Genomic DNA, 12,981 nt, shown 5'->3' with positions numbered 1-12,981 from the left:
TTTCTTATATTCCTTCTTACTCCTTGCCCAGGAGTACATAAAATGTTTCTGAATGCAAACTGGTCTAAATTCCTTCTTGGTGGCTTTCTCAATGCAGTTTGGGGACACTTTTTAAAACATTCTGTGCTTTTTGATACCTGTTTCTCTGTGTACAAAATGTATGTTTCATGATGTACCTATGTTTATACCACTACATTTCTCAGAAATATGCAAAGAAGTGGGGACCTGACCCTTTATTGATTTCCATATAACTATATGGTGATTTAAATGTATATTTAAAATGTATGATGTGTGTCTGTTTATATTGCATATGGAAATTGGTACCCAAGTAGAAAAGACTGTGCAATTAAAATGATTATTTGTTCATCTCTTTTTACAAAACTTCCCAAGCCAACCAAATATTAAAATACGGAGCAACTTATAGCATTTACAATTCAAAACACAGAATTTTTTTTCATTATCTATCTGTCTATAGCTTAATCTATTTACTATGTTATCATGTATTAATTTGAATGTGGGGCTGAAATTTGAAAGTCAACAGACAGATTAAATAGGTTGTTATCTCTATAAACCTGCTAACAGATATTTATCAAAAGGTTTATATACCACTTTTCATATAAGTACAAAAGTGGTGTACAATAATAAAATAAGTTACATTAAAACTACATAAGTATATGTTTATAGAGATCAAGTGAGCTAAAAAAAAAGTGTCCAGTAAATGTCTGAGGGAAAGCTGGACATGATAGCTCACATACTGCCACCTTGAGCTAGATGGGGATCATACTTGCAGTAAAGCAGGAGTCTGTGATGTTCTTACAGTTGACCAAGCAACCACAGATGAGCTTTCTCACTCTGTGACGTGGTTGCAGCCCTGGTGCCAACACTTATCATACTTGAGCAGCTGAAAGGACTGACATGTTCCTAGGCAGCAGCAGGAGCTTATATCAACTTTTCCTCTGTCTGCATTACCAACCCACCCCAGGAGTTCCACACATGCCAATCACCACTTGAGCTATTTGGTGGTGGCAGGGGTGTTGGGCTTGGTGGCACTGTAGCTGCCAGTCAGTCATTCCCCCCCCCCCGGGCAGACTTATCCAGCAATGCTGACCGGGCATTGTTGGGACTGGTGCTGGGCAAGCACCAATATTAAAGAAGTACTTCTTTACTCAGTGCATAGTTAAACTATGGAATTTGCTCCCACAAGATGCAGTAATGGCCACCAGCTTGGATGGCTTTAAAAGAAGATTAGACAAATTCATGGAGGACAGGGCTATCAATGGCTACTAGCCATGATGGCTGTGCTCGGCCACCCTAGTCAGAGGCAGCATGCTCTGAAAACCAGTTGCCGGAAGCCTCAGGAGGGAAGAGTGTTCTTGCACTTGGGTCCTGCTTGCGGGCTTCCCCCAGGCACCTGGTTGGCCACTGTGAGAACAGGATGCTGGACTAGATGGGCCACTGGCCTGATCCAGCAGGCACTTCTTATGTTCTTATGTACATTACTTAAAATGTCACATCCAGTATTTTGGAAAGTATAAATATGGCAACAGCTTGACTCCCACCCCAACAGTGCCTCTCTCTCTGGTGTGTGTGTGTTGTGTGTCTGTGTTGTGTGTGTGTGTGTGTGTGTGTGTGTGTGTGTGTGAGAGAGAGAGAGAGAGAGAGAGAGAGATTGTATTTCATTATTTTTTTCTGGTCCATCTCACATTATATGTGTTTTGTTCTTCACTTGTGCAATACATTTCTCAACACCTCCCTCTTTGTTTCTTAGGGTATAGATGAAAGGATTCAACGGGCACCACAATGAGGATGAAGATGCTCACTATTTTGGTCTGTTCTAAAGATGTCTGTTTAGAAGGCTTGACAAACAGGAAGGTAGTGGACCCATACCAAATAATCACAACAGCAAGGTGGAACATGTAGAAAAGGCCTTTTGACGCCCCTTTGTGGAGGGGATGCGTAGGATGGTGGAGATAATGTACATATAGGAAAGAAGGGTTATCACACAGGAGCCTACAATGACAAAGATAGCTATGAAAAAGGCTGTTATCTCAAGGAAATGGGTGTCTGTACAGGACAGAACTATCCAGGAATCAATGTTGCAATAGAAGTTATCAATAATGTTGGGACCACAGAAGGACAATGTTGTGATCAGATACGCTGGTATGCACATGGCAAGGAATCCACTCTGCCAACAGCCAAATGCCAACTTGCTAGAAAGAATGATATCCATGATGGTGTTATAATGAAGGGCAAAACATATGGCCAAATACCGGTCATAAGCCATGACGGCTATCAGGAAATGTTCTGTGCACCCAAAAGAAAAAACAAAATACATCTGCAAAATGCAGTCTGCAAAAGAGATGTTTCTGCTCCTCCCAAGAAATATGGCAAGGATCTTCGGAACAGAGGCTGTTGTGTACCATATTTCCAAGAAAGAGAGATTGCAAAGAAAGAAATACATTGGGGTATGGAGATGACGATTTGTTACTACTAGAAGGATGATGGAAAAATTTCCCAAGATAGTCAGGATGTACATGATAAAAAAGAGTATGAAGATGGACAGCTGGAAATGTGGAGACCCAGGGAAACCACAAAGAATGAATTCCATCACTTTTGATTTATTTTGTCCTCCTTGGTTGTCTTCTCCCATCTGTTCTCTTTTATCTGCCAAAATAAAATGCTGAATTAACATAACACCTTTTTCCCTATTAAATACCTTTAGTAAAGACAACGCCTGCACAAACATGGTGAACTTCAATTTGGTTTCAATTGACTTTTTAAAAAAAATCTAGACTATCTCCTACAATTAATTCCCAGCATTGCTGATATAAAGATTGCCATGTTTCATTCTCCCACTAAAAGGAGCATTTGTGTTTAAGACTAGAGACAGATCCGGGCAACTGCTAGAATTTATGTTTCCAAAAATAGGGAGCAGCCATTTTTTCCCAGATTCCTAGGCATGACTTGAGACCTGTAGCACCTAGAAGTGAGTAATACAATCAAGTCAGCAATCATCCTGATACTGAATCTAGATACAGACCTTGTGACTACAAATTCTAGGTACTTTTTGTTCTTCTCTATGTGTGTGTGTTGTTACACATGTACATATGAATCCTTGCATGCCTGTCCACACAAGAGACTCAAAATGCATGCTGAGAGCATAGTGGAACCTTTAGCTGGAACTAACTTGCACATCACTCTTACATGTGTATAGCTGTTCCTACCATGCCCGAAGAAACACACAAAAGGTAAAATAAAGATTGGTTTATTGAAAGAGGAAACAGGAAAAATGTTTACAGCAACTTAAATTGAGATTACAGGCAGTGTTTGCATAATATAACTCATCCATTCCCTGGAGCTAAGAGAGATTAAGAAAGCATGTCCTTCGTACATGAACTCACAACCAAGAAAGAAAGAAAGAAACTAAATGATTGTGGTATACTTATTTCTGCATTCCATCATCTCTATGGATTTGGATTGCAAAACTAAGTCAAATCTCAACATGGAATGTATAATAGAGAACAATGAAAATGCCTGGGGCTATTATCATAGGTATAAATTAGAAGTAATAACACTCACTTTTCTAAAATTGTCTTAGAACTTGAGGTATTATTGTTATTGTTTATTTTATTATTATTACATTGGTACCCCACCTTTCCTCCAAAGAGCTCAAGGTAATGTGCATGGTTCTCTCCTCTCCCTTTTGTTTTCACAAAACTTTGTGAGGTAGATTAAACTGAGAGATACTGACTTCCCCAAGGTCACCTAGTGAGCTTCATGATTGAGTGGGATTTGAATCCTGCCCTCCTGCCCTAGGGTGCAATCCAAACCCAAGATCTGCTGGGATGAGCAAGTTAGAATCTGGTGGTTCAACCGGCTGGTTCCCAAAACAGTCGGGCTATGCTGGCATAACTCACTCATCCCAGTTTAGCCGAAGATGTGCTGTCTTAATTTGTTCATCCCAGCTGAGTCGGACATTTTCCCTTCCCTCCTATTGCAGTTGATGGGAATTTACTACTTCAGTTCTAGGATGACAGAGTTGAGGCCTCCTTTGGATAAATGTTGAATACATAATGGGAGAATGAAAGGGCTTTATTTTATTTATTTATTTATTTATTTAACATTTTAATATACCAGTCTTCCTCTATTCTGCGGCACATGATGGCTAACAACACAACATCCATAGAACAACCATGAAACTGATATTTGATATCCCAAAATTACTTTGAGAATACAGGAAAGACTGCCCCTGCCACATGCACTGGCATGCGCAAAGATTGCCCTATTTTCACCACCACCAGTAGCACATCTGCACCCACCGAGGTGTTGGGGTTTTTTTTGGCAGAGGAGCCCCTGGTCTCATAATTACCATCCTGCTGGTGGCTCTCCCTCTCCAACACAGAGCAGCACATATGCCACATTTAAGAACCCTTTAAGCCAACCTTTTATCAGTTTTAGTACTGTACCCCAACAGAGCAATCCTGAGTCATGGAAGACAACACAAATTAGAGCATCAGTTCTCTGGCACACTTCTATTGCAACGACGCTATGTTGTATTTGGATCCTTTACTTAAGAAAATCAATGGGACAGGGAAGCCACTGTCTTTTGCATTCTACTTTTATGTTCTCTACATGTTTCTCTATTTTGTTTTCTATATTGTTTGTTTTAAGACATTTTATACCACTTTTCAGGTGGACCTCACAAAGTGGTTAACATGCATTTATTTATAAATATATATATATACTACCATTCATTAAAAACAACAAAGCAGTTTACAACACATACAAACACAGAACAAAACCATATAAAATTTTAGTCCCAGAATTTAAGATGTTCATGGTGATGATCATGATGCTAGGGAGATATAAAATGTATATTTTTAAACTTCTGGTTCCCCCCCCTTTTTTGTGATTTTAATGTATATTTAATGTTCTGTGTAAACTGAATAGAGGTTTTGACAATTAAGCAGTATACTTTCTCCTTTTCATCTTCTTCAGGTGAGGCTGTCAATGTGCTGAACCGTTGCCTGGCTGCGATAATGGACTGCATGAGAGCTAATAAACTGAGGCTCAATCCAGACAAGACTGAGATGCTGTTGGTGGGTGATCTCTCTGATCAAATGGTGGATATTCACCCTGTTCTGGATGGGGTTACACTCCCCCTGAAGGAGCGGGTTCATAGTCTGGGAGTACTCTTAGATCCTTCCCTGTCACTCGAGGCTCAAGTAGCCTCGGTGGCACGGAATGCGTTCTACCAACTTCAGTTGGTAGCCCAGCTACGTCCCTATCTGGACAGGGAGGACCTCACCTCAGTTGTCCATGCTCTGGTAACCTCTCGATTGGATTACTGCAATGCGCTCTACGTAGGGCTGCCTTTGAAGACGGTTCAGAAGCTACAGCTTGTGCAAAACGCAGCGGCCAGACTGATAATGAGGACCAGGCGGTCCTAACATATAACACCTGTTCTGGCCTGCTTGCACTGGCTACCTATATGCTTCCGGGCCAGATTCAAAGTGTTGGTTTTAACCTATAAAGCCTTATATGGCGCGGGACCACAATACCTCCTGGAACGCCTCTCCCGATATGAACCTGCCCGTACACTACGTTCAACATCAAAGGCCCTCCTCCGAGTTCCGACTCACAGAGAGGCTCGGAGGATGGTTACCAGAACTAGGGCCTTCTCAGTGGTGGCCCCCAAACTGTGGAATAGTTTTCCTGATGAGGTGCGCTTGGCGCCGACATTGCTATCTTTTCGGCACCAAGTTAAAACCTTCCTCTTTTCTCAGGCATTTTAGTTCAAATATGTTTAAATTGGTTTTAGATTTGTGAATTTCTATATATATGTTTTTGTATTGCTTTATCTGATTTTATTGTATATACTTCTTGTTGTACACCGCCCAGAGAGCTATGCTAGTGGGGTGGTATAAAAATTTAACAAATAAAATAAATAAATAAATATACAATTTTTAAAAAATTAAAAAATGTATTTTGATACAACTGGCTTCCTATTTAACTGAATTCTAATTTTTCAGCTTAACACCATCAGAACTATATTATACTTGTTGCACCAGACACTGGTACTAGTTGGCCAAACTTATTTGGCGGAGTAGAATGTTACATTTTTCAGGAATTGCATCTTAGCTTCTGAGTAGTATTTGCATTTAATTACAGTTACACAGGTTGCCCTTAGATGGAGGCACAGCTTAAATATTCCAACAATCAACTAAATCCATTTCCTCACTTCAAATCCCTAAGGAGACATCTAGTACTCTATTGTGCTTACAGATCTCCACACTCTCGGTTTTACAATTTGCATCATGCCATCCCCCCAAAAGTTGGGCATATTGAAGGAAAGATCAGTGTTCATGGTTTGACAGGGTTTTTTTTTTTTGCATGGTTTCAAAATTTGAAGCATATTTAATCAGCAGTAACATTTGTGTAAAAATAATATATCCACGAGACATGAAGCTTCTGTAAAATCATCTTCAAGATTCCTAAACGCTTGCACATATGCAATGCAGTTGTTTAATGGCATGCTCAAATGACATAACACCTATTTTGCTTCAATGCCAGTACAATGAGTGTTTCAATGTGTCCTTCACCTCTTTGTTTCTTAGTGTGTAGATGAAAGGATTCAGCGATGGAACCACAATGAGGCAGAGGGTATTCAATATTTTGTTCATTTCTAAAGAGCTCTTAGAAGTCTTGACATACAGGAAAATGGTGGAACCATACCAAATAATCAAAAGGGCAAGATGGGAAGAGCATGTGGAAAAAGCTTTTTTTTTTGTCCTTTGGTGGATGGGATGCACAGAATGGTGGATATGATGTACAGGTAGGAAAGAAAAGTTGTCATGCAAGAGCCGACAATAACAATTGTGGCTAGGACAAAAGTTACTGTCTCAATGACATGGGTATCAGTACAGGACAGAACTATCCAGGAGTAAATGCTATAGTAGAAGTTATTAATCACATTGGGCCCACAGAAGAGCAACCTTGTGATCAGATATGCTGGTACAGAAATAATGAGGAATCCACCCAGCCAACAGCCAAATGCCAACTTACTGGCAAAGCTGACATCCATGATGATGCTATAGTGTAATGGGTAACATATGGCCAAACATCAGTCATAAGCCATGACAGATAGCAGGAACTGTTCGGTGCTCCCAAAGGAAAAAACAAAGTAGAACTGCATAACACAGCCTACGAAAGAGATGCTTCTGCTCTTCCCAAGAAAGATGGCAAGGATCTTAGGGATAGAGGCAGTTGTGTACCATATTTCTAGGAAGGAGAGATTGCAAAGGAAGAAGTACATGGGAGTATGGAGATGACAATTTGTTATTACTAGAATGATGAGGAAACACATTTCCCAAAAGTGTCAGGATATACATAATAAGAAAGAGGATGAAGATGGACATCTGTAAATGTCGAGACCCAGGGAAACCAAGAAGGATGAATTCCATCACTCTTGTTTCATTTTGTTCTCCTTGACTGTGCTCTTCCATCTTTTCCTGTTGAAATAAAGTGCTGAATTAATGCTCATGTGGCTTCACCAGGACAGACAGACTGACTTCTTGGCTTTATGGATGTATAGGCATATGAGAGAGAGGGAGAGGGAGAGGGAGAGAGAGAGAGAGACCTACTGCTATTACTATTTACAATAAGGGCTTGGATCCAGAACTGGATGACCAGAATTATACTGGTGCAACAGGACATTCCCTTCCTCTCATCCCCATTGCTGCCCCCTGTAGCTCATGGAAAGTCGCTCTGGTATGTTGTGGTATTGACAGTTTGACTGCTCCATCCATTCATGGTGCCCTGGCCCAATGTCTATATATTCCTTGCTCCCCTGGCAGCCCCTGTATCACCCCCATGCCATTCTATCCAAAGTAGCTTGTGAAGATGGGGGTGAAGACTACAGTGGGTAAGAGGAGGCATACCTCAATTGCTGTTGTTTTCCAGCAACTAGTATTTAGAGGCATGCTTCCTCTGATCCTGGAGGTAGCATACAGCCATTTCAACTTGCAGTGTCTGATGGTCTCATCTTCCATAAAATTTATCTAATCTTCTTTGTTGAGCATCATCAGATCTTGTGGCAGGGAACTCTGCAGTATGACTACATGGAGTGTGAAGAAGTACTTCCTCTTGTTTGTTGTGAGCCTTCTACCATTCAGCTTCACTGGATGACCCCAGGTTCTAGTATTATAAAGTGCAAGGGTCTGTTAAGCTACGGAAGAGCCATGGTAGAGCAACTGCTTTGCACACAGAAACACCAAATCCCTTGCATCTCTAGGTAAGCCTGGGAATGTCTCATCTAAAACCCTAGAACAAGGATGGGGAACCTGGGGTCCTCCAGATGTTGCTGGACTACAACTCCTGCCATCTTTATTTGCATGCTGGCTGGGGCTGATTGGAATTGAAGTTCAACAGCATCTCCAGGGCTGTAGGTTAACCATCCCTGCCCTAGATATCTGCTGCCAGTGAGTTTAGACAATAATGAGTTAAATGGACCAATGGCCTCGCTCCATATAAGGCAGCTTTCTATGTTCTCATGTTTACACAGAGTTAATGGGATCTCCTTCTAGGGGGCTTCATTTTAAATGAGATGTGTAGAATTATGGGACAGAAGAGGGCTTGCTAAAGCAACTAAAGAAGGGATGGATCAGAGAACAGGGATAACTGAGAGTAGACAGCACAAGCTAATCAACAAAATGATGTACATGAGGAAAATGTTGTCCAGATGTAAGGATTTGGAGGTAATCTGATGAAGAAAGATGGTCTGATGGAATTTCTAACAAACAAAAATAAATGAACTGAATGAATAACTGAAAATATGGAATGCATCAAAGAACGCAACCAAGTATAAGCTACATCAAGAAGTGACAGGGTTTTGAACTGAAGAAAGACATTATTGAACCAAAAACACTATATCACATTTATTATGGCATCACATTTCATTGACTCAAGCCCACTTCATCAGATACTAGAGTACATGATTCTTTTGTGGGCAGGAAAGCTGATGACATAATAAACGTGTTAGTATTTAAGATTCCATAAGACTCTGATTGTTCTTCCCTGCAAGAGACCAACACAGCAACACCTCTGGAAATTATAGCAAATAGAGAGAAATATCTATCTATCTATCTATCTATCTATCTATCTATCTATCTATCTATCTATCTATCTATCTATCTATCTATCTATCTATCTATCTATCTATCTATCTATCTATCTATCTATCTATCTATCTATCTATCTATCTATCTATCTATCTAAAGAGATGAAATAAATTAAGTCTGGCATAGATATAGCTGCTGTAATCAAAATGTGTGACTATGACATTCCCCAGTCTCTCTGCAACACTTTTCTGATTTTATTTTTTATGAAACATAGTTAAGATGTTTTCTGTTGATTGTCTTGTGATTATCATAATCAGTTAGGGGTATATCCAACTAGGTTTTACTGAGAGTAGACCCACTGAAATTAACCTGTTAGTCATGTCCGTTAATTTCAATGGATCTGTTCTGAGGATTATTAACATTTGATACAGCCTTTAATATTCATATAGCACACATCACATGCTTGGTTTAGAAAATGATAATTTTAAATATATAGAACTTACAATCAAGCTTATGAAGGCAGAGATTTAAAATAATAATAAGGCCAAGATGTTACTTAAAGTTCCTAGGAGAATGTTGCATCGTTACCTTTGTTTGAGGCTGATGTGAAATTTTATATCATGTGTTGTTTTTCTCAAGTAGAGAAAAGTCTTACAGAAATCACAAAGTATCACCTTGTACCAATTATTTGTTCCTTCATTCCTTTGGATCAATATGCCGGCAATGCCATCTTGAGTGACTTTGCATAATGATCTAGCCAGCCATTCTATTTTTTTCACACATACACTTTTCCTCTGTCTCAGTTTTCAACTCTTTATATTGTTTGGATATCTTGCAGTATCTGCTCAGCCAATCAAAAACCTAACTTGGAAGGCCCTCCCAGGCATTTCTTTCCAATAGAGATACAGGTGGTGGAGTAAACAACTTTCATATCATCGAAACCAACGTTCCCTTGAGATTTCATCTCTGAAGGATACCTCATCTTTTGAACTACTGCAACTACTGGAAAAATAAAAGTTTTCAGATAAAATTTAGTTTCTCCATTCCATTCTCTTTATCTGATTTGCTAAGCCATCTCGGAACTTTCAACACTGAGTAATAGAAGACATACCAGGAGATTAAAATGAAATAAAAATCTGTTTTATCTGGGGCTAATTAATCCTGTCCTTGAACCAACTTTCATAGGAAGGGAGTTTGAGGAACTGAAACAAATAGTCAGAGCTTGGAAAAGTTACTTTTTTGAACTATAACTCCCATCAGCCCAATCCAGTGACCAGGCTGGCTGGGGCTGATGGGAGTTGTAGTTCAAAAAAGTAACTTTTCCAGTCTCTGGAAATAGTGGTGACAAAGCTCTAGGACTTATTTTCAAAATAAAAAATTACAAATCATCAGATCTTGGTGGCAACCATCTAAGAGTTCTTAATGTGAAATTGCTGATCTTCTAACAACAAAAAAGTAACTTTTCTCCCAAGATCAGAGTCAGTAGCTAAGGACTGGAAAGCAGGCAATCTAACACCAATTTTCAAAAGGGATCAAGGGTGGGTCTTACACACATTGGTTAGTTTAATTTTTGTCCCAGAAAAACTGGTGGAAAGATTTATTATAAGATAAAATAACCAACCACGTAGAAGAACAAGCCTTTCTGAAACAGAAACATCATGGTTTCTGTGAGGGTAAATCCTGTCTCACTAACCTAAAAGAGTTCTTTGAGAGTGTCAATAATCATATAGATTAGAGCTATGCTCAGCCCCCACATCTGCCCTAGGGTCCAATCTGATCCTTCCCCATCAGGCTGACTTGCCCTGGGCCAATCCAGAGACTACCTGCTCCGCTCTGGATCCAGTCCTGAATTAGTTTAAGAATGGACTTAATGTTCAATTAGTTTTTTTAAAAAACCCATCAACATAACAGCTAGGTGGGAAAGGAAACATTGTGTCTCTTGCCCCCCCCCAGCCAGGAGCAAGGGGGTTCAATTTGTTGGGGTGCTTCTTGAAAAGCGGCTTTCCTGCAGAGAAGCCACTTGCAAAGTAGCACTCCTGCAACCCACAGGATTGATTCCTCTGCTCAACAGTTAACAAGAGACATCTAAATAAAGTAAGTTAAAGGTGTGACTGCAGCCCATTGGTTGTATTCAGTGCTAGTCCTACTCAGAGTAGACCCATTAAAGTTAATAAACATGACTAAATTTCATTAAATTTCAGTGAGTCTACTGCGATAAAGACTTAGGTGAATACAAACCCAACAGAGTAATTCTGAGTCATGGAAACCAGCCTAAAGTACGCCAGATCAAAACCCCATTCAGGAGTGAGGCTACTGCTGACTGAGCCGGTCCAAGCCTGGCAGAAGGAAAACAAGCCTGTAAAATAGAGTTTAATTTACAACAGTGTAAGTTCAGCTGGGTTTCCAGGTCATGTGTCTGAGCTGTATGGAGTTACGATCTAGTGTAAGTCCCCCTCTTGGTCCTGCCCCTGCCACTCCCCAAGAATTGGGGGGAGTTAAGCCAGTGTATCTCCAGCTGGGATGAGATGAGTGAGTGATGCCTGCATAGCCCGGCTGAGCTGGAAATCAGCCAGCTGAGCCAAAGCCATTTAAACCTTTGACCTCAACAAGTTGGTATCCATACACTACACAGTGGTGTCTTCATTTCTCAATCCAATCATCTATATTCTTAGCAACCGGAAGTAAGAAAGACCTTAAGCAGAGCCTTACACAGCTCAGCCACTTTCTCAGGATGTTTTCAAACTGAAAGACAAAAGTCATGGCCAAACTGAAAGATACTGCAATACAAATTAGTTCAGACACCTTTCCCACCCACCATCACACATGGAATGATCACTCGTGCAATGATAGAGATGGGAAACCATCATAATAAGGTTAGGTTAAGAGGTTCTGATGTGTGGTCTTTTTGATTTCATGGTGGGTTTCGGGGACATTTCAACAGGTTTTCCATCACATATTTAACATATAGTAAATCAGTGTATGCAATCTATTTCAACAAATACCTCCTTCCTTTTTTGATTCCAAAACAAAGGCACATCAAGCTGTTTAAAGTCCCCTGATTGCTAGGTATTTTTCTAAAGGAAAAGTAGAGCTTACATGCATAGTGTGCACTGCTACAGCACACCTGAACATGTGTGTGTGTGCGCATGTGCGCACACATGTTATTGCTTAAACTCACAATTCATGACATTTGAATATTTTTAAATTGTGTTTTAAATTGTTTTTTAAAAGATGTATTTTAAATTGTATTTGTTTTTAGTTACTGTAAACCGCCCAGAGAGCTTCAGCTATGGGGCAGTATACAAGTATAATAAAATAAATAAATAAATAAATAAAATACATTTGAATGCCTATACAGAGTCAGAGAAAATCCACAGAACTGGAGATTTGACAGTACGAATTCAGGAGAAAGTAACTTAAACATGTGGAGACTGTTGCTCATTGCTAATCCAATGTATCTCTTCCTACTATTTGTAGGTCCACCAGTTATTCAGTGGGGCCATGTAGTAGGCACTCTCTCCAAATAATACTACCCCAGATGCTCAACAAACCTTTGACACTGTATGTCACAGAGCCATATAGCATATATTAATTTTTAGAAAGCCTACAGAATTTTAGAATTTGAACTTGAAATATATGAGGACAAAGGGTTGCTTTTAATTAAGCTTTACTCAGAGCAGACCCATTATTCTACTATTAGATACAACACAAAAGGTGCAATTCAAACTCAAGATTTACCAGGATGAGCAAGTTAGAATCCGGCAGATCCTCACTCAGCCAGTGTACTCCGTCTTAATTTGCTCATCCCAACTCAACTAGAGGTAAGCCAGCTGAGCTGAGACCAGCATAACTTATTCTGGCA

The 12,981-nt window shown here is 39.9% G+C and overlaps 2 pseudogenes; both read right to left on the bottom strand.

Moving 5' to 3' along the window:
• Positions 1-1,699: 1,699 nt before the first annotated feature.
• On the bottom strand, positions 1,700-2,650 carry LOC133367937 (olfactory receptor 6F1-like; annotated as a pseudogene).
• Positions 2,651-6,563: 3,913 nt separating this feature from the next.
• LOC133367935 (olfactory receptor 6F1-like) lies at positions 6,564-7,505 on the bottom strand (annotated as a pseudogene).
• Between the last annotated feature and the right edge of the window lie 5,476 nt (positions 7,506-12,981).

This window comes from Rhineura floridana, chromosome 11 (genome assembly GCF_030035675.1).
Source record: "Rhineura floridana isolate rRhiFlo1 chromosome 11, rRhiFlo1.hap2, whole genome shotgun sequence".
Taxonomy (NCBI): Eukaryota; Metazoa; Chordata; class Lepidosauria; order Squamata; family Rhineuridae; genus Rhineura; species Rhineura floridana.
This window is presented reverse-complemented; position numbering and strand designations above follow the sequence as displayed.